The sequence below is a fragment of the Vombatus ursinus genome, unplaced genomic scaffold (assembly GCF_900497805.2).
Source record: "Vombatus ursinus unplaced genomic scaffold, bare-nosed wombat genome assembly UNPS02011148.1, whole genome shotgun sequence".
Lineage (NCBI taxonomy): Eukaryota > Metazoa > Chordata > Mammalia > Diprotodontia > Vombatidae > Vombatus > Vombatus ursinus.
The window spans coordinates 5,305-26,984 of record NW_020950926.1 but is presented as its reverse complement, the minus strand read 5'-3'; the positions used below and the strand labels follow the sequence as shown (position 1 = coordinate 26,984).

Below are 21,680 nucleotides of genomic sequence, written 5' to 3'. Positions count from 1 at the left end.
ACTCTGATAAACTATGTCTATTTTTCTCCCTCTCTTTTGCATCTCATTCGATTCAACTCTTACCGCTTTATCTGCCACTCAACATACTATTTTAAAGCATAAAAATGCAGATTTCTTGTCAACTTATTTTAAGTGGATGCAAATTTCAGTCTAGTAATATATTAATGGAATATATAAATTCACCTAAATTCAACATTTAAAAATTTTACTTGACAAATTGATACTCATACCAACCTCATTCCTTTTTTGATAATTGCCTCTAATTTTCTAGATGTGTTTCAAGAATTGTAGAATTCTGAAACTAGAATTTACCATAAAATCATATATTCAAACTCCCTTATTTTATATATAAATGTTCTGTGACATAGAGTGATTAAGTGACTTGCTCAGACTTCATGAAAATCCAGGGTTTCTGATTTGCAAGATATCATGCTTTCTTCTATTAGATTTAGCTACCTCTGCCCACTGAATTTTATCTCAGCATCTACCATGTTCTTCTTCTATGGCATTGGGCACAAGACAACTAAACTGCACCTCAGTTCCCACATCTACTAAATGAAGTAATATGCTAGGTTATTTTTTTTTTAGTTTGACAAACATTTATTCAGCAAGTACTATGTTCTATAGACATATGGCATAGGTGCTAGATATACAAAATGCTAAATAGGTGCTACAGATACAAAGAAAAAATGAAACAATTATGGTTCTTGATTTCAACTGGGCAAAAATGATATATACAAAGGCAATACAAAGACATATGTATCTCTGTGTGTGTGTAAACACACAGATATATGTCTATTCATACAACATAATTGGTACAGTGAGGGCAATAGAAGCTAGCAGGTGGTATCTGAACAGAGTTTTGTTAGAAAGCTAAATATTCTTTGAGACAGATGTAAGGAGAAACAACTTCAAGTTTCAGAAAAAAAGTGTAAAAGCAAATGGAGTCAAGATATAGGATGTCATATATGAGGATGAGCGGTGAGGACAATTTGACTGAAACAAGGTGCTTTAGAGAAACAAAAGATTACTGTGGAAAGATGAGTTGACAATATGTTATGAATAACATTAAATATCTAACAGGAGTTGATGTTTTATCCTAGGGACAAAAGTGAACCACTGAAACTCTATGAAGTGTAGTGACATGGTCTTTTAACATTATCATTTTGGCAGGTATGAGGAGTATCAATTGAACTGGGGAGAGAATGGAAGCAGGGAGTCCAATTATCAAGATATTGAAATGGTGAAAAAGAAGAGATGACAAGGTGCCAAACTAGGGTGGTTGGGTGCTTGGAAAGAAGGTGAAGTGATACATGGAATTTTGTGGGGATAAAATTAACAGGACTTGGCAAGTGATTAGATATGGTCGGTGAAGGAGAGTGAAGTGTTGATAATAGTGAGGCTGCCAACTAGAGTAAATATCTAGCTTGGCTTTAATGTAGAGAAAATGAAGGTGAATATTATGAAATGTGCCTGGAAAAGTAAGTTAGAACCAAACTGTTGAGAGAAATAAATTCCATGGTGAGTCATTTATATTTTATCCTAAAGGCAATAGAGAATCAGTGAAAGGTTTTCAGCAGTGAAGTGACATAATCCAGTTTGCTCCAAGCAAGATTATTTTGGCAATTGTGTGAAGGAAAGATTGGAGTGGGGAGGGATTAGATGCAGAGGGATAAATGAATTAGGAAACTAGTTCATAAGGCAGGGTTTGAATTAATGAAGCCCTGAACTCAGATGACAGCCTGATAGAAAAGAAACCATGAAGTTTAAATCATAGAAATAGAATCAGCAAGACTTAGCCAGGGCTGGACAGGAGACATGAGGGATAAAAAAGAGTCAACGATTTTTTTTGAGAATAGAACCATGGATGAATGGGGAAGGCAGTTATGTCCTCATCAGAAATAAGGAAGTTTAGAGTAGAAGAAGCTTAAGAGGAAAGATACATAGTTCTGTTTTACACATATTTGGTAAAATGTTCTTTATTCTCCATTTCCAATTGTCCAGACATACAAATGCACACACAGAGTATGGAGAGTTTGGAGAAGTTGGGCAGAAGGGAGTGAAGTACGGTAGGAATCATATTGGGAAGCAAAATCAAACCGTTAAGAAATTTGAAGACCTGGAATGCCTCCAAGAAAGTATAATCTGCGATTGTACAATATATGAGGGAGCTCTCTTGAGGCAAATGAACATTTTGAAAGTCTTCTGGGTGTTCGCCGCCGTAGCTCTCTAGCGCTAGGGCCGCCTCTCGCTCTCCCAGCCCAAGCCGAAAGAGAAGCAGGGTGTGTATGAAGACAAGTTTTCAGGAACGTGGCTCTTACCAAGCAAACTGCCCGTAAATCTACCAGTGGTAAAGCCCCTAGCTACAAAAGCCGCTTTTTACTGGAGGGGTCAAGGAACCTCATAGCTACAGGCCGGGTACCGTGACTCTACGTGAAATCAGACGTTGACAGAAGTCCCCCGAACTTCTGATTCGTAAACTTCCCTTCCAGCGTCTAGTGCGTGAAATTGCTCAGGACTTCAAAACAGATGAGCGCTTCCAGAGAGCAGCAATTGGTGCTTTGCAGGAGGCAAGTGAAGCCTATCTGGTTGGCCTGTTTGATGACACCAACCTATGTGCCATCCACGCCAAATGTGTCACAATTATGCCAAAAGATGTCCAACTAGCACGCCGTATATGTGGAGAACGTGCTTAAACTCCACTATGATGGGAAACGTTCTTCACTCTCAAAACAGGAAAAAAAACAAATCTCTTCTTCCTGTTATTGGTAGTTCTGAACGTTAGATATTTTTTCCCATAGGGTCAAAAGGTACCTAAGTGTATGATAGCGAATGGGAAATAGGGGACAGAATCAGGTATTGGCAAGTTTTTTTTTTTCATTTTCATTTGTGTGTGAATTTTGAATATAAATGCGAGGACATAAAACATTAATGGGGTCAAAAGTTTCTGTGAACAAGTTCCAACGATTCAACTTTGTAACAATTATAAATAAACCTGTTAAATTTTCCTGGACAATGCCAGCATTTGGATTTTTTTAAAAAGTAAATTTCTTATTGATGGCAACTAAATGGTGTTTGTAGCATTTTTATCATGTGGTAGATTCCATCCATTCACCATATTTTCTAACTGAGTTGTCCTACATGCAAGTACATGTTTTTAATGTCTGTCTTCTGTACTGTTCCTGTAAGTTTGCTATTAAAATACCAAAAAAAGTCTTCTCATGCCATTTCTACCCCCACAGAATCTCTCACACCCAACACCTTCTCTTCAGTCACATAACTAAGTTTATTCAACTCCTTATCACTTCTCTTCAGTAGTATTTGAAGTCTTCTTAGTGATCTCTGCCTCCAGGTTCCCCCTAATTCAGTCCATACTTTACAGATCTGGCAAATTAATACTTTAAAAGGACTGGTCAATGAATTATTTAAAAAGCTTCAGTGGTGTCCTATTGCCCCAAATGTAAAATAAAATATTCCTGTTAGTCATTGAATGGTCTTCTCAATGTAACACTCATTTCATATTGTTAATGATAGCTAGCATTTAAGGTTTACAAAGCATATACAAAGCAAATACAAATATTATTCTCATTGTATAGTCAAAAACAACCCTGGGAGGTAGGTGTTATTATGCTATGAGGAAATTGAGGCAGGTAGACATAAAATGACTTGCCTAGGGTCACACAGCTGGTGTCTGAGGCTGGATGTGGACTCAGGTGTTCCTGTTTACAGGTCAAGTGATTTATCCATTCTGTCACCTACCTGTCTCCCTTGAAGCATTATCTGTTGCTATGCTAAATCTGTGGCAGCTAGGTGACACAGTGGATAGAGTGCTAGGCCTAGAGTCAGGAAGACTCTTATTTGTAAGTTCAAATCAGGCCTCAGACACTAGTTTTGTGACCCTGGGTAAGTCACTTAACCTTGTTTGCTTCAGTTTCCTTATCCATCAAATGAGCTGGAGAAACATATGGAAAACTACTCTAGTATGTTTGCCAAGAAAAGCCCAAATGGGGTCATGAAGAGTCAGACACGACTGAACACACGTGTTAAATCTTCATGCATGTATATTAGTATCTGGACATATGTGGATAAAGGTTTTGTCTGCTTGAATATGGGTATATTTCAGTGAATTTGAACAAGAGAAAGTACTGTATCCTTTGAGATTTAAAGTATGGTCTGCATGTAGATTCATATTGGTGAAAGATGGAATTCCAATAGAGTAAAAAAGGGCAGAGAACGGGAGTAGGGACGGAGGATGATAACTATTTTATTTCAGCATTCAGTAATCAGGGCAGCTAGGTGGCAAAGTAGATGAAGTGCAGAGTTTGAAGTCAGGGATACTCAGCTTTCTGACTTCAAATCTGGTCTTAGATATTCATTAGCTGTGTGAACCTAGACAGTGACTTAACCCTGTTTGCCTTAGTTTCCTCATCTGTAAAATGAGCTGGAAAAAGAAATTGCAAACCACTCTAGTATCTTTACCAAGAAAACCCCAAATGGGATTACGAAGAGTTGGACATGACTAAAATGACTGAACAACAAAAAAATTCAGTAGCGAGTGCTTTGTATTTCAAAATTTGGTAATTCATTTTTCACTAATTGATTTTGAAGTCAAATTTTATCTGACATACTTTTATACGTGGTCAGTATAAGATTTAGTTAAAAATAGAGATTTTTGTTTACATAAAGAATTTCTTTGCAACCGGGTAATCAAGAGAGAGCTAAACTCATCATGCAATCTAAAATTGTGTTCAAAAATAGCATTTTTATTCCTTGGCTGGCATGATTTTATTCAATAAACTTGATCATCTTAAAATTATAATAGCATACAAAGAGGGTTTTGATATGATTCTAAAAGCATCTCTATAATTGAGAGTATTTAACTTTACTATAAATGACCTAAAAGTATAGTGTATTTGAATTTGAGAAGCAGCATTATACAGAACATAGAGGGCTAGACTTGGAGTCATGAAGACTTGGATAAAAATACTGTGTTAGGCACTTACTGTGTGACCATGGTTAAGATATTTAACCTTTAACTTTTCTGATCCTCAGTTTCCTCATCTGTAAAATGTGGAAAATGCCTATAGTATACTTACATTATAGTATCTAAGTAAAGCACTTTGGAAACACTAGTATTTAGGTCTCTCCTCTCTTTCTCCTCTCTATTCACTCACCTTCTGCTCTTGTTCAGGTCTTTATTCCCTCTTCCTTACAATAACCTCCTGATCATAATCTTTCTTCTCTACTTCATATCTTCCCTTTTCAAGTACTTGAAAATATCTGTGAATTCATTAATTACAACACCCCTTCCTTGACTTACTTGATTATTGAACTGGCCCCAGAAATACATGTAGGATGAGTGGGAATGATTATTGAAGTGACCTCACAAAGGTGGTGGCTGAACTTTCCTAGTCTATGCCCTCCCTACCACTACCACCATCACTACTTTCAAAGTGGGAGCTCTTATCTATTTAATCATAGGCCTGAAGGGGGCCAGAGAGACAATATGAGTTATTTGCCCTTAATGGTGGAGTTCAGGTCAAGCAATGAAGCCTTGACTATTATAAGTATCAGTATATATGAGAAGAAACTTTCAGCCTTAAAAGGATGAGAAGGGGATGTGATTATCAACCTGTCATGTGAGGTGTTAGGAGTTAATCCCTAGTTAGCAAGGAGCTAGAGTTACTGTGCTTGGCATAATCCCACATTGATTTCCAAAATGATTCACAGCTCCAACAAGGAGCTGGTGTGCCTATTTTTCCACAACTCTTCCAACAAATACTATTCTAATCTTTTGTCATCTTTGTCAAATTGCTGAGAGTGAGGTAAAACTGAAGGACAGTTTTGATTTGTATTTCTCTTACTTTCATATGCTTATTAATAGGTTGCATTTTTCATTTTGAGAACTGTTCATATCTTTTAAACACATGTCTATTGGGGAATGCTTTTGGTGTGTGTGTGTGTGTGTGTGTGCACGTGTATGTGGTTATTGTCTATAAATCTTGTATCACAAATTTTTGCCTGAGAAATTTGTTGTGAAGATTTTTTTCCCCATTAGACTCTCTTCCCTTTTTTTTAATAAGGGATGCATTATTTTTATTTATGCAGTGACTAATAAGTTTTATATAATTAAATTATCTATTTTAAATTTCAGAATTGCCTTTATCTCTAGTTTGATTAAGAATTTATCTCCTACTCATAGCTGTGAAGGGTGTGGTATCTATATTTATCTTTCTATGTATCTATCTATCTATCTGTCTATCTATTTTTTAATATTCAAGTTGAATATCCATTGTGGTGGAATATTATGTAAGATGATGGTACAAGCCTAATTTCTGTCAGACTGCTTTACACTTTTCCCAACTGATTTTATTAGATAGGGAGCTCTTTCCTAAGTAGTTAATGTTTTCTGAGTTAATAAGTTTATTTTTTTCTGTTTGTTGCTTCATTAATCATATTTCTTTACATTTTCACCAAAACCAAATGAGTTTGATTGCTGCTTTATAATATATCTTGGGGTATGAAAGTGCTGTTTTCCATTCATTTTTTAATTTTTTTCTCTTTATTTCCCTTGATTTTCTATATATTTTATTTCTCTAGGGAAATTGAGTTATTACATTATTAAGTTCAACAAAGTATTCATTTGAAAGTTTGATTGGTATGACATTAAAACTGTAAATTAACCCTAGTAGTATTGTTAATTTTATTTTATTCACAACAAAATCATGAGCATTAAATAGTCCATTAATACTTTAAGTATGAATACTTCATATTTGAATCTATACAAGTATTTTGTGCACTTTGGTAGATTACTCTCTTCCAAAATATTGTGTGTAATAGGTAGTTATTTTCAATGTGACTTTCCTTTCTTGTATTGTATCTCATATTTCATTATCAATGTTCAGAACATTACATTTGCTCACATTATTTTTTCTTCATTATTTTTAGAATTAGTGACATGTTATAACATTAAAAACTATTTTAATGATATTTTTTGATCTGCATATATTCATTATTTTATTACTTTTCTATGGGGCACATTTCCATGAAAGTCTATGGATACTGTCATGTTTTTGACTTTGTATTTCTGGTGCCTGGCATATAGAAAACAATCCCTTCTTATTGAATTGAATTGAGTTAAGTTAAAATTAAATTATTGGCCAAGACTGTCTGATCATTTAAATTAATCTGCATTTGGCTGCTTTTTATTGTTTATCTAACAGTTCATGTATTTATCTATCTGTCATTTTTCTGTCTTTCTGCCTATCTGTCTGTCTGTCCTTCTCTCTCCATATATATATATAATACATGCATGTATGTTTACATACATATGTGCATATATACGTATGTGTAATCAGTTTGAACAACTCTCCTGTTTCTATAAATACTTCATACCCAATACTTTTAAAGACATAATAATATTCCATTACATTGAAATAGCATAATTTGTTTATCAAATCACCACAGTGTTTACACTTTGATTATATATATATATATATATTCTAATTTTAAAAGTGCTACCACATTTTTTTATTACATGGGTTGTTTTGTCCTGTCTTTTACTTCCATGGGTTATGTGTCCAAGTATGAGGCCTCTGAATCAAAATGTGTTAATAATTAATGTCTTTTCTCGCATAATTCCAAATAATTTCCCAGAATGACTAGACTAATTCACAACTCCACAAAAATGCATATTGTTAGGTTACCTACCTTCCTATGGCCTTACCTTTCCTATTTCCATCTTTTATCAACTTTTCCACTATGATATGTGTAAGGTGATCTGTAGTCTTTAAAAATATATGGAAATGCAGTATTTGAGTGCTATATAGTAAGAGAGAGTGAATGAGGGTATATAATGAAACCATATTCATGCTAACAAATGCATTCCATATAATTTACATGGCTATATTTTCTCTCTTTTCTCTTTATGTGTATTAAGAAAAAAAAACCTGTAAAAAAATCTGCAAAGCTAAGAAAGTTAAAAAAGACCTTCAAGAGGATTTGTAAAAAGAAGGAAAGTCTAGCTTACTCCTAGAGGCACAGAAATTCATCCTGGTCCCTTTAACAGTCTTGAATACTCACTCTTCCTCTCAAATAAATCAAGACTCAACATTAATTCTTGGTAGAATGTTTCCATTTACTAAATGCTCCTGGAGCTACAAGATAACAAATTTATAGTATAGCACTATTAAGCTTCCTGTTGATTCGTTTCTCCACCGTAGTTCAACTGAGCCTTGTTGTATTATACCTCTGTCAAACTAAACAAGCTTCAGAGAAGGCTACTCATTCAGAGATTGCTGAGTAGGCGGCTTTTTAGTCGGACTTTTTTAGTGGAGCTGAACAAGCTCTTATTCTCTTTTTATGCCTTTCCTTTTTCCTCTACAGAGTTCAGTTGAACTGGCTGGCATGCAGCCCTCAGGATAGAGTGAGTATATCAACCTTCAAGAAGCCAGAGCCTCTCATATGGGCATTACTGCCTATTCAGGAAATGGACTTTTGGAGTTCAATTTTGCCAAGAAATGGAAATGAAGTGACAGCCTTAAATGGAAGCCACGTGTGCTCTTACCAAACTGTCATGAGAACAAAGGAGATTGTGACTATATACCCTCAGGCTCACTGGATTATAGACAGAGCCAGTTCTATAAGTTTTTGGAGTAGGCAGTCATCTGCATGGTATGCGTTGAGATCTGCCAAAAAACCCTACTAGTGCCTATGGCTGCTCTTACCTGGGTACCACAGAAAATAATTGACTCCTTTGAGTAAATATCACCCACTATAAATGGCACTTTTTAAAAATCAAAAATGCTTTTGGGCAGGGGAAGATACCACATTAGATTATAGTAAGGAGCCAAGTGGAATACATAGACTGCTGGACGTGAAGTCAGAAGGACCAGAGCTCAAATTCTCTCTCAGACACTTACTAGCTGTATAATGCTGGAAATGTCATTTAGCCTCTCTCTACCTCAGTTCTCTCATCTGCAAAATGGGGATGATAATAATAGGACCTGCCTCCCAGAGATGGGGTAGGAATTAAATGAGAAGTTTTAAACCTTTGCAAACCTTAAAGCATTTTATAAGTGCTAGTTATTATTATTTTGTTAAATAATTTTCTTAAATTACAACATGGGCTTACAATTGGAATATTTGGGTCTGACCGAGCCATTTACTTGTGTGTCTATAGGTAAGTTATTTCAGCACTCTGAATTTTAAATGTCTCATCTGAAAATAAATGGTTTGGACCTAGATGATTTCTAAGACCCCTTAGAGCTCTAACTACCTATGAATCAATAAAAGGAAGGAGCATGTGGGAGGAGACAGTGTGAGGAAAGGCTGGAATAATTGTTGAGCAAACATAAGGAGTTTGAACCACAAGCTAACACCGCAATTAAGCCAAGAATGTCGCTTATTTTAGAAATATAATAAAAAATAAATGAACAGTAAGATGCTCATACAAGTAGTAAGCAAATAGTTCTGTTCCTAAAAACAACCATTAAAAACTAAACAAGCATACATACAAAAACAGGAACAGGAAGGAACACTTCACATATAGGAAGTCAGGTCAACCAAAATAAAATTTCCAGTGGATCAGGTTGAGAGGTAGCATTGTTCAGCATTGTATGGATGTGGAATCAGCAAAGTTACATGTAAATCCTAACTACTGGTCCTCAGACAAGTTCATTTCACCTCCCTAAACCTCAGTAGACTTATATATAAAATTGGGCCAATGATATTTTATACTCCCTACTTCAAGTTCTTATGAGAAAAAAAAATGTTTTTATATTATAAAGGGCTAAATAAATGAGTGTTATTAACACATCAGATATACAAAGATTTTTTTCTTCAATTTGAATCACAACTTCCCCAGGCTCATGAATGGCAGCAATTAAAAATTCCATTTTGAAAGAGAGTCCTCTTAGCAATGAGAGTGGAACAAAATTACTTTTATGGGGCTATTAGGAAATAATGTATTGTGAAGTAGAGGCACATGTTGATTAGCACTGTACCTATTTTATTTTTGAATGTCTGGAACTCAAAGGGCATTCTAGAGCCAAAATGCAATCAGATGGATTATGTTTTAAGTATTTCTACTCACCTTTTTAGAAAGAGGAATTTGCATTTAAAGGTAAGCCTGCATTTCATCACAGAAACATTCTAAAATGATGAAATTAACTATTATTCACAGAATTCTAGTCTTTGGGGATATATTGCATATTTACTATATAATAGCCATTTAGCTCTCATTGCAATTATTCAGGCATTAAGAATTTTAAAAATGTGACTTCTACTTCTATCATACCCTATGATGAAACTCTTCAGAAATTTTATCATGGTGATAAGTGAAGGTGATGGTCCCCACCAAATCCCTCCCAAAAAGTTTTCCTCTCCTTAGGAAAAAAAAAATGGAATGATGGTATGAATAAGGAGACTTTTTAAAGTATTGGGATGTTTTTATTTTCATTTGTATCTTTAGTTTTTATATCACCTTTATTTCTGAGTATGTATTACCCTCTTTTCCAACTTATCCCTTTTGACACAAAATAAAACTCTTCCCTAAGGACAAGCTTAGTTGCAGGATTCAGTTTTCATTTAAAAATAAAACTTTTGCATCTACATTTTTATAATCCTCACATATTCTGCTGACCTGGTTGTGTTTATTTGACTGTGAATTGTTTGTATATTCTTTCCAGGCATCTCAGAATTTTTTATATTCATCGTTTCTTACAAAGCTGTAATTTTGTAATATATTATCCATCACAATTTATTTAGTCAACTCACTTTGTTTCTGATTTTTTACTGCATCAAAAATATATACTATGAATATTTTAAAAATATAGGCAGTATCTGTTCATCTTTGATCTCCTTGGTGTGCATTTCTATCACCGGGATCTCTAGGCCAAATGCAATGGATGTTTTAGTCTCTTTTTAAAAGCATAATTACAAATTACTTCCTGCAATGTTTAAGACAATTCTCCCTGCAGAAGTGCATTAGTATGTCTGTTTTTCGTTTTTATTAATTTATTTTGATTTATCAACAATCACTTCCATAACCTTTTGAGTTTTAAATTTTTCTCCCCCTCCCTCCCTCTCTCCCTTCCCAAGATTGGGCACAATCTGATGAAGGCTATGCATATACATTTCTATTACACATATTTTCACATTAGTGATGTAACCATAAGAAAGACAAAACAAACAAAATGGAAGAAAAAATAGTAAATAGTATGCTTCGATCTGCATTCAAACTTCAGAGTTCTTTCTTTGGATGTGGATAACATTTTCCATCATGAGACCTTTGGGGATGTCTTACATCCTTGCATTGCTGAGAAGAGCTAAGTCTGTCAATGTTAGTCATTGCACATAGTGGCTGTTACTGTGTACAATGTTCTCCTGATTCTGTTCACTTCACTCAGCATCAGTACACTATTTTGCCACAAACCCTCCTCCATCTTTCCATCTTTTGCCATCTTTGCCTTTTGTTTCTGTGTGAGGTAAAACTTGTTTTGATTTCCACTTCTTTAACCACTTGGAACAATTTTTCATAAGATTCCTAATAATTTACAGTTCTTTTGGGAAGTGTTTATTCATATTTGACCATTTATCTATTGAGGACTAATTCTTAGAATTAGAAATTTGTATCTTTATTTCTATACTTCTATCTTTGTCTATCTATGTAATGATCTACAGATAGATATCATACATATATATGTATATATACACCTATATTTATAATCTACTTCTATATCTATCTATATCTCTATCTCTATCATCTCTGTTTTTCTATCTCTATATAATCTTGGGTATCAGACCAGGTGTAAGGTACAATGAAAAAGATCATTGGTTTTGAAATCAGAGGGCCTGACTTCTAATCCTGCCTTTGAAACAAATTCCCTTCTCTTAGTTCCTCCTCCTTCCCTTTCCCCTTATGTTTCCCTTACCTCTCTTCTCCACTTCTTCCTCCTCCTCCTCCTTCTCCTTTAAAAATGCAATCACAGATCCATTTTGAGCTTATTCTTGCATATACATAGACTTATTCATATCCTACCCAAATTTAGCTGTTAGTGATATATGATATAAAATGTTCTTTGTTTGATTTTTCAATGACTTCTAGTTCACTATGTATAAAATAACAGAAATTTCATTGTATTATATATTGATCGAATAAAATGCTGGAATCAAGACAGGCTCTGCTGTTACCTTAGTATGTGACCTTGGGCAAATCACCCTCACTAAGCCTCCATCTCTACATCAAGAAATATGATAGTTGCCCAAGTTAGATGATCTCAAAGACCTCTTTCAGATCTCATAATATTCTTGAGGGAAATGCCATTGTCTTATAGAGCACTGTCCCTCTTATAACATCCATGATAGTTCCCTAAATAGAGTAGTTACTCAATAAATATTTTAGAATGCATAGCTGTAATTTCACAGTAAGGATTTGAGTATTCTTGGCAATTTCTGTGTGCAAAAGGAACTAGAAGACTGAGATAAAAAACTTAAATAGTTTAAGGTAAATATGTTTTTGATATATCAGAACACTTCACTATGAAAACAGGAGAATTTAGCATGGTATAATATGCCTTTTGAGATATCTATTCAAATCTTGAGAGGTAGTTATTTGGATTCTGTGTATTTTTTTCATGTTCCCCTTTGAGAATAAAAAGGAAATACTACCTCAGAATATGCAAAGCAATCTGTGATAAGCACCCTGTGTATTATAGATCATAGAAAGAGGCCCCCTGATAAGGGGACAGATGGAGATGTTTCTAAGTTCTACCATTTTCCCTCCTTTATTGTTTAAATATGCTAAAATGATCTTTATTATATTATTTATTCAAAACATGAAAATTAACTTTAGATAGATTTAGTTTGCATTTGTTAGCTTTCCATTTGTAACTGGCTAATGATCCCCAAGGTCACCAAGATCCTCTCTATAAATCCATGCACATGCCTCTTTCCTCAATGTGGATAATGCTGATGATGTACCTGTTGCAATATGCCACTCGAGGGCATTTGCTGAGGAAGCTGAATCTTTTTTAGACCCAGTCATCACAAAGGGACCACAGAAGCTTTGGTAACAACATCCTCTTTATTTGGTTCCCTGGCTTGACTTTTCTGTGACTTAAAAACAATGCTGAGTAAATTGCAAGAGGTTCTTGAAGGGCAAGGGGATTGAGGTATTAGATGAAAATTTGCTTTGTGTTGTCTCTGGATGCACACCATCACCTCTAATAGCTTTGGACAGCAAAGTCTGTTGGAGAAGATGCAGCAGTCATTTGCAATGTGAAGAGAAGTTGTGAGCTCCCACTCACAAACATAATGTGTCGATATGGAATTAGGTGGTAGGGAGGTGAACAAATATCATACATGAAAGAGAGTGATTGCTGTCCACCCTGCCGATTCTAATAGCCAGGCTATTATGTGATAGGTCTGCAGCCTTGCATTTTTGAAGCTGTGTATAAATGAAATGTGGGTACTGGCAAGAAGCTGGAACATAAGGGTGATGTAGACATTTGCAGTTTGTGTAAGGTTGTTAGGACCCATTGGAATCTGTTCACAGGGTGGAACTATGAACAAATTATAATTGAAAAAAAAAGATTTTACGCCCTTACCCCTGATATTTCTGCTAGGAAAGGGAATTATTAGGAATTGTTTAGACACATGTTTAATAGACCTGTGTTGAAAGGTAGAATGACTTTGGCAATCTGTAATTATCCTATGTAGGATAAAAGAAGGTGGGCAAAAATCCATGCTTTTTCCCCCTCCTCTCATGTTATGTCCCCTTGTTGTAAATACCTCCTCCATCAAATTCTTCTTTTCTTTCAGTCTATAGCATAAAATTTTAGGCATTCTGTTAGTTTTACTTAGTGTCTATACTGGCTTTCCATGTTTTGTTTCAGTAATATGTCTCACAATATCTATCAATCAATCAAGAAACATTTACTAAGCACCTACTGAGTGCAAGGCTAGATACATTGCAAGACCGAAAATTTGAATAAAACACGGGTATTGCCATTTGGGTTTTCAGGTTAGTAGGATGATAAGAAATATGTGCCAAAACAACTATAATATGCCATATTACATGACAAATGCATTAGACAAGTAGAAAATCAAATGTTTTATGAGGTATGAGAGGTCATCACTGCCTGGGATGAAAGGAAGATAATGGGACAATTAGGGAAAGGGCTGGTATTTGATTTGCTCTTGACAAAGTGAGGAGTTATTAGTCGAAGTTGAACATGGAAGAAGAGCAATCCAGACATAGGAAAAGCTTGAGCCACCATGTAAAAAAATGGCAATGCAGTGCTTGGACAGGGAACAGAGAGTTTTTGGGTTGCATAGAGGGCAGAGAGTAGAGAAAGGAGTAACATTGCAGAATCACAGAATTATGGAATCACAGAGTTTTTATATTCAGTACTCTGAACATAGAATTAACCTATTTCAAAATTTGTTATTTTCATGTCATGACTGAATCTCAGAGTTGGAAGTAAACTTAGGAACAATCTATTTAAATATAAATTCAATGTAATTCAATTCAATCAACATTTATTAAAGGTTTACTATGAGCCATGCAGCATACTAGGTACTTTGGATACAATATCTTCAGGGAGTTTGCAACATAATGAGGAGAAGCAGCCTGTACTATAGATTGTCAACATAAAATATATACAAAGTAAATAGTAAGTAATTTAGAGGGGAGAACACAAATGATTGGGGGAACAAGAAAGGCCTTATAGAACTTGAGGTATGCTTATCAAAGACTGAGGGATTCCAAAAAGCAGAAGTGGAAGCGGGAGGAGACAACACTCCAAAAATAAGAGAAAGTCTGGGCAAAGGCTCACAGATATGTGATGCTATGTCCAATATGTGGAATAGCAGGCAGGCTACTTTGGCAGGAGCAAAGAGGCAACCCCGTGTTTTTAAATGCAACACAAATGTCATGTCTCTTGAAAGAGAAAGGCTTCGAGTTGGGAAGGCATCATAGTTCAGTGGGAAGGCTGATACCGTGGAATTCAAATGGCCTGGGTTCACGTCCTGTCTCCATTTGCATTACCATCAGCAAGTCACCACTTCCCTGGTTCTAAGTTTTCACATCTATAAAGTTAGAGGATTGGACTCCATTTACTCTGAGATTAACTTCCAACTCTACATCTCTAAGTACATGAATACAGGGGGCAGAATTGTCAGCCTCTTCCATGAGGACTATCTAGCTAAGTTCTAAAAGGTTTTTTAGCGACCTGATTTTAGGGTGATAAATTTCTGGGGCACAGAATTTTTGAGAGAAAGTTTGTCTACATTGTATAAGAAGAACCACATTGTGAGAGTTACAGTTCTTTGACTTACTGAAATATTTCTGTAGAAAAGCATCTGGCAGGAGCCAGGGAGGCATGATGCCCCTTACTAAATTTACCAAACTTTACTCAATTTTCTTATGAATCTTGGTCTCTAAGCAGCTAGTTGTAATGTGAAGTTCTGAACAAAACCAAATAAAATTATTGAAAATCTTTTAGAAAATCATTTTATAGGGGAAAAATAGTATTTTCTGTTGCTACAAATATTACTGCTCAAAATATGTCACTGAATATGCTAAGTCTCTAGAGTTATTTTAGGAACCTTAAAGGTCTAAAAGAAAAAAGTTTAACTGTACCCACCACACTGGGTTAATAAGTCCCTAAGCTTCTACAAGATCTTCTGCTGAATGTGTTAGGGAAGGAAAACAATTACATAGCAATCTTTGGTTCCCCAGACATGTCAAGTAGAATCACCATGGGGGGTATTAATAAAAATTTAGATACAGGAGCAATAAAGTTTTATTCAGTTGTATAGTTAAAGGGGTCTGGAAAAATACAAATAGTCAAGTAATATTTATTGAATAAAATACATTAATTATATAAATTGCATAACAGCAAATTTCTATGTAATATCTAATCATTTGATATAAGAGCATGTTTTAATAATGTTTTATTTTTTTCCAATTACATGTAAAGATAATTTTGAACATTCATTTTTAAAAGATTTTGGGTTCTAATTTTTCTTTCTCCCTTACCTCTCGCATTCCCAAGATGGCAAGCAACCTGATATAGGTTATACATGTACAATCATGTAAAACATATTTCCACATTAATAATGTTGTGAAAGAAACAGAACAAAATGAAAAAAACACAAAAAAGTGAAAATAGTATGCTTCGATCTGCATTCAGACTCCATTAGTTCCATAATTCCTTTGATATTCTTGATCTTTTGTTCTTCCAGATGAATTTTGCTACTATTTTTTTCTACCTCTATAAAATAATTTTGGTAGTTTGATTAGTATGGCATTGAATGAGTAAATCATTTTAGGTAGAATTTTAAGTAGATCTAACTTTACTTGTCTGAAAAGTATTTTGTAATTGTGTTCATGTAATTTCTGGGTTTGTCTTGCCAGGTAGACTCCCAAGTATTTTTTATTATCTATAGTAATTTTAAATGGATTTTTTTCTATCTCCTTCTGTTGGATTTTGTAGGTAATGTGTAGAAATGCTCATGATTTATGTGAGTTTATATTATATCTTGTGACTTTGCTAAAGTTGTTAACTATTTCAACTAGTTTTTTTAGTTGATTCTCTAGGATGCTCTATGTACACCATCTTATCTGCAAAGAGTGATAGTTTTGTTTCCTCACTGCCTATTCTAATTCCTTCAATTCCATTTTCTTCGCTTTTTGCTAAAGCTAACATTTCTAACTCAATATTGAATAATAGTGGTGATGATGGACATCCCTGTTTCACCCCTGATTTTATTGGGAAGGCTTCTTGCTTATCCCCATTACAGATAATGTTTGTTCATGGTTTTAGATAGCTAGCACTTATCCTTTCAAGGAAAGTTCGTTTTATTCCTATGCTCTATAGTGTTTTTAATAAGAATGAGTGTCGTAGTTTGTCAAAAGATTTTTCTGGGAGGAGGGGGGGGGCAGAGCCAAGATGGCAGAGTAAAAGCAGTGACTTGCTTGAGCTCTCCCCCAAACCCCTCCAAATACCTGTAAAAAATGGCTCTAAGCAAATTATGAAGCAGCAGAACCCACAAAAGAAAAAGAGTGAAACAAATTTCCAGCCCAAGACAAACTGGATGGTTGATTGGAAAGGTCTATTGCTCCAAACTGGGAGAAGAATGCAGTTCAGCATGAGTGTGCAGGCAAAACAGGGCTTAGTAAACCTGGAGTAGGCCTGAGAAGACTGAATTACAGGCAGTTGGGGTGGTTTCCAGACTTCTCAATCCACAAATGCCAAAGACAACTTAGAAAGTCAGTAGGAAAAGTCTATGACCATGGTGAGAGAGAAACTCAGTCCCAGCCCCTGTCTTGGTGCAGTCCCTGGGTGGTGCCTGCTTCTGGGATTTCCTGTCCACAGACTGAGGGGAAATCGAGTGGCTGATCAGACTAGGATTGTAAGGATCTCTTTGATGGTGCTGAGGTAGGATTCTCTTGCTTTGCACATGCTTGGATCTGGGTCCCAGTTCTGGGTGGCAGTCCTGGGATAAGGAGGAGTGTTGGTGTGGTGGAGCTTGTAGTAGTGGTGGAGAGGAAATTCTTCTCACAGTTCCAAGGCAAAAAAGAGTGCTTGTGGTCACTAAGAGACCAAAGCACAGGCCAGGAAAGGAGTAAGCACCTTGTCCCTCATTATACTACCTTGGAAAAACTGAAAATTTACAGGTTCCTAGAAGTATCTCTGAAAACAGCTGCACAAAACCCACAAAGCTTGGGACAGTACATTCTCCACACTGAAAACAGAACCCTACCTTAACAAAGAGTTTAAAACTCAAGTAATTGGCTGTAATCATGAGCAAACTGTGCAAAGAAAGTCAGACCATAGAATCTTTCTTTTGTGATAAAGAATATCAAAACAAACAACCAGCAGAAGGCAACAAAGTCAAAGCTCCTTCATCCAAAGCCTCCAAGAAAAATATGAATCAGTCCCAGGCCATGGAAGAGCTCAAATAGGAGTTAGAGAAACAAGTAAGAAAAGTAGAGGAAAAACTGAGAAGAGAAATGAGAGTAATACAAGAAAATCATGAACAACAAGTTAACAGCTTGCTAAAGGAGACTAAAAAATACTGAAAAAATAACACCTTAAAAATAGCCTAATCCAAATGGCAAAAAGCCAATGAGGGGAAGAATGCCCTAAAAAGCAAAATTGGCCAAATGGAAAAGGAAGTCCAAAAGCTTACTGAAGAAAATACTCCTTTAAAAATTAAAATGAAACAATTGGAAGCTAGTGACTTTATGAGAAATCAAGATGCTGTAAAACAAATCAAAAATAATGAAAAAATAGAAAACAATATGAAATATCTCATTGGATAAACAACTGACCTGGAAAATAGATCCAGGAGAGATAATTTAAAAATTATTGGACTATCTGAAAGCCAGGATAAAAAAAAAGAGCCTAGACATCATCTTTCAAGAAATTAGGAAAACTGCCCTGATATTTTAGAACCAGAGGGCAAAATAGAAATGGAAAGAATCTACCAATCACCTCCTGAAAGAGATCCCCAAAGGAAAACTGCTAGGAATATTGTAGCTAAATTCCAGAGTCAAGGAAAAAATATTGCAAGCAGCCAGAAAGAAACAATTCAAGTACTGTGGAAACACAATCAGGATAACACAAGATTTAGCAGCTTCTACATTAAGGGACCATGTAGCATGTAATATAATATTCCCAGAGGAGAAAGGAGATAGGATCACAACCACAAATCACTCACCCAGTAAAACTGAGCATAATCCTTCAGGGGAAAAAATGGTCATCCAGAGAAATAGGGGACTTTCAAGCATTCTTGATGAAAAGACCAGAGTTGAATAGAAAATTTGACTTTCAAATACAAGACTAAAGTGAAACATGAAGAGGTTAACAGGAAAGAGAAATCATAAGAGATTTATTGAGGTTGAACTGTTTACATTCTTGCAGGGAAAGATGATATTTTTAACTCATGAGACCTTTGTCAGTATTAGGGTAGTGGGAGGGAAAAATTATATGTATGTACATAGATAGATAGATAGATAGATAGAGGGCACAGGGTGAGTTGAAGATGAAGAGATGATATCTGGAGAATAAAATTAAGGGGTAAGAGAGGATTATACTGGGAGAAGGAGAAAGGGAGAGGTAGAATGGGGAAAATTATCTCACATAAAACAGACAAGGAAAAAATTTTTACAGTGGAGGAGAAGTGAAGGAACGTGAGAGGGAATGAGTAAATCTTATTCTCATTGGATTTGGCTTAAGGAGAGAATAACATACACATTCAATTGGGTATGGAAATCTATCTTACCCTACAGGAAAATGGGGGGAGGGGACAAGAGAGCAGGGGGATAATAGAGGGGAAGGCAGATTTAGGGAAGGGGTAATCAGAAGCAAACACTTCTGAGGAGGGACATGGTCAAAAGAGAGAATACAATAAATAGTGGTTGGATAGGATGAAGGGAAATATACTTAGTTTTTCACAATATGACTACTGTGGAAGTATTTTGCATGACTACACATGTATAACCTGTATTGAGTTTCTTACCTTCTCAATGAGGGTGGGTGGGGAGGAAAAAAGGGAGAAAATTTGGAACACAAAGTTTTAAAAACACATGTTAAAATTTGTTTTCACATGCAACTGGGAAATAAGATGTACAGGCAATGGGGTATAGAAATCTATCCTACCCTACAGAAAAATAGAAGGAGAAGGGGATAATAGAAGGGGGATAGAGATAGAATGGAGGGCAGATTAGGGGAAGGGGGTATTCAGAATGTATGCCATCTTGGAGTGGGGGGAGAGATGAGATGGGGAGAAAATTTGAAATTCAAAATCTTGTAGAAATGAATGTTGAAAACTAAAAATAAATAACTTCTGAAAAAATTATTATAAACCATAAAATATTAATAAAAAAGCTTTTTCTGCATCTATTGAGATAATCATATAATTTCTGTTGATTTTGTTATTGATATGGCCAATTATGCTGACAGTTTTCCTAATATCAAACCAGCCCTGCAATCCTGGTATAAATTCCACTTGATCATACTATATTATCCTGGTGATATATTGCTGTAATCTCCTTGCTATTATTTTATTCAAAAATTTTACATCAATATTCATTACTGAAATTGGTCTATAATTTTCTTTCTCTGTTTTAGTTCTTCCAAATTTAGATATCAGCACCATATTTTTGTCATAAAAATGTAGTAGGACTCCTTCTTTGACTATTTTCTGAAATTATTTGTAGAGAACTATAATTAATTATTCTTTAAATGATTTGCAGAATTCACTTCTAAATCCATCTGGCCACAGGGATTTTTTCTTAGGGAGTTCATTGATGTCTTGTTCAATTCCTTTTTCTAAAATGGCTTTATTTAAGTATTCTATTTCCTTTTCTCTTAATCTGGTAAATATTCCATTTCACCTACATTGTAAGATTTATTAGCTTAAAATTGGGCTTGCATTTCTAGTTTGAAAGGGCATTTAGACATTTTCTATACCAAGAAGCTACAATATGAAGCACTAAGATCAAGTCATGGAAAACCAACTTCATTTAATCTCTTGATAGAGTTACTAGATTAATAGTTATTAATAGTTCAATAAAGGCTGTAGATAAAACATGGAGTAAATTAAGCTAGGGCTTCACAGAATTTCTCACGGAATTATTGGTGCCAAGATTAGGAAGTAAACTAACAAAAAGCGCGTTGATGCTTATGACATTGAGGGAGATCTCTATTTTAGTGCCAGAGGGATTTTTACTTAGCATACACTATATGTGACTTGCATGTGATTTTGAACTTCTATGATGACAGTGTGACATAGAAGCAAAATAAATTAACTCACACCTAAACTGTATCAAAGAGGTGTAGCGTCTTTTTTTCATTATATTTAAATGTATTTTAAACTTAAATACAAAAGAAAAAAAAGTCATATACACAATAGAACATGAGAGGATTCAATACAAAGCAATAAATTTCCATTTCAAGTAAACCTATATAGTAAATACTACACATAATTTTCAAAGATGTTAATCTTTTTTTTTTGCTTCTTTGTATGTTTTCTTTTATCCTTTGCTGTGTACTTTTTAATTTATTTCCTCCCCTTCTGTTTCTGTCCCCAAGAAGGCTATAATTAAGCATGGATCAAAATATTGATACAGACGTAGATAGATACACACACACACACATATACATACATGTATATGCTTATACATGTATGTATATATGTAGATATCCATAAACACACACACATATATATACATATACATTCAAATGCATATATGTAAGACTGTATTATGCTTATTTCCACTTGTCATCTGCTTCTCTTCCTTCAGAAGTCTGTGGCTTTCCATATTTTTCTAAATCTACCAGCTCATCATTTCCTATACCACAATAATATTCCAACCCAATCACATTCTATCTGGGAGATTGCCTATGAGAGCTATTTTTCCCATTTTTCTGCATTCCCTCTATTCTTGGCTACATAGGTTTTATTTATGCAAGAAAATTTTAATTTACAATGATCAAAATTATCCATTTTACACTTCAACACTGCTCTCATCTTATGATATGGTTTCAGATCTGATACTACTGAATCTAGTAACTCTGTCTGAGGTCATGATTACTATCCCTGCTTTTTTACACAACAAATTCTACTCCTGACCTTTATTTTATATTTGTGTGTATCTTTCATTTTTA

The 21,680-nt window shown here is 35.0% G+C and overlaps 1 pseudogene; it reads left to right on the top strand.

The window, feature by feature from the left end:
* Positions 1–2,306: 2,306 nt before the first annotated feature.
* Positions 2,307–2,696, top strand: LOC114038465 (annotated as a pseudogene).
* The last annotated feature ends 18,984 nt before the right edge of the window (positions 2,697–21,680 follow it).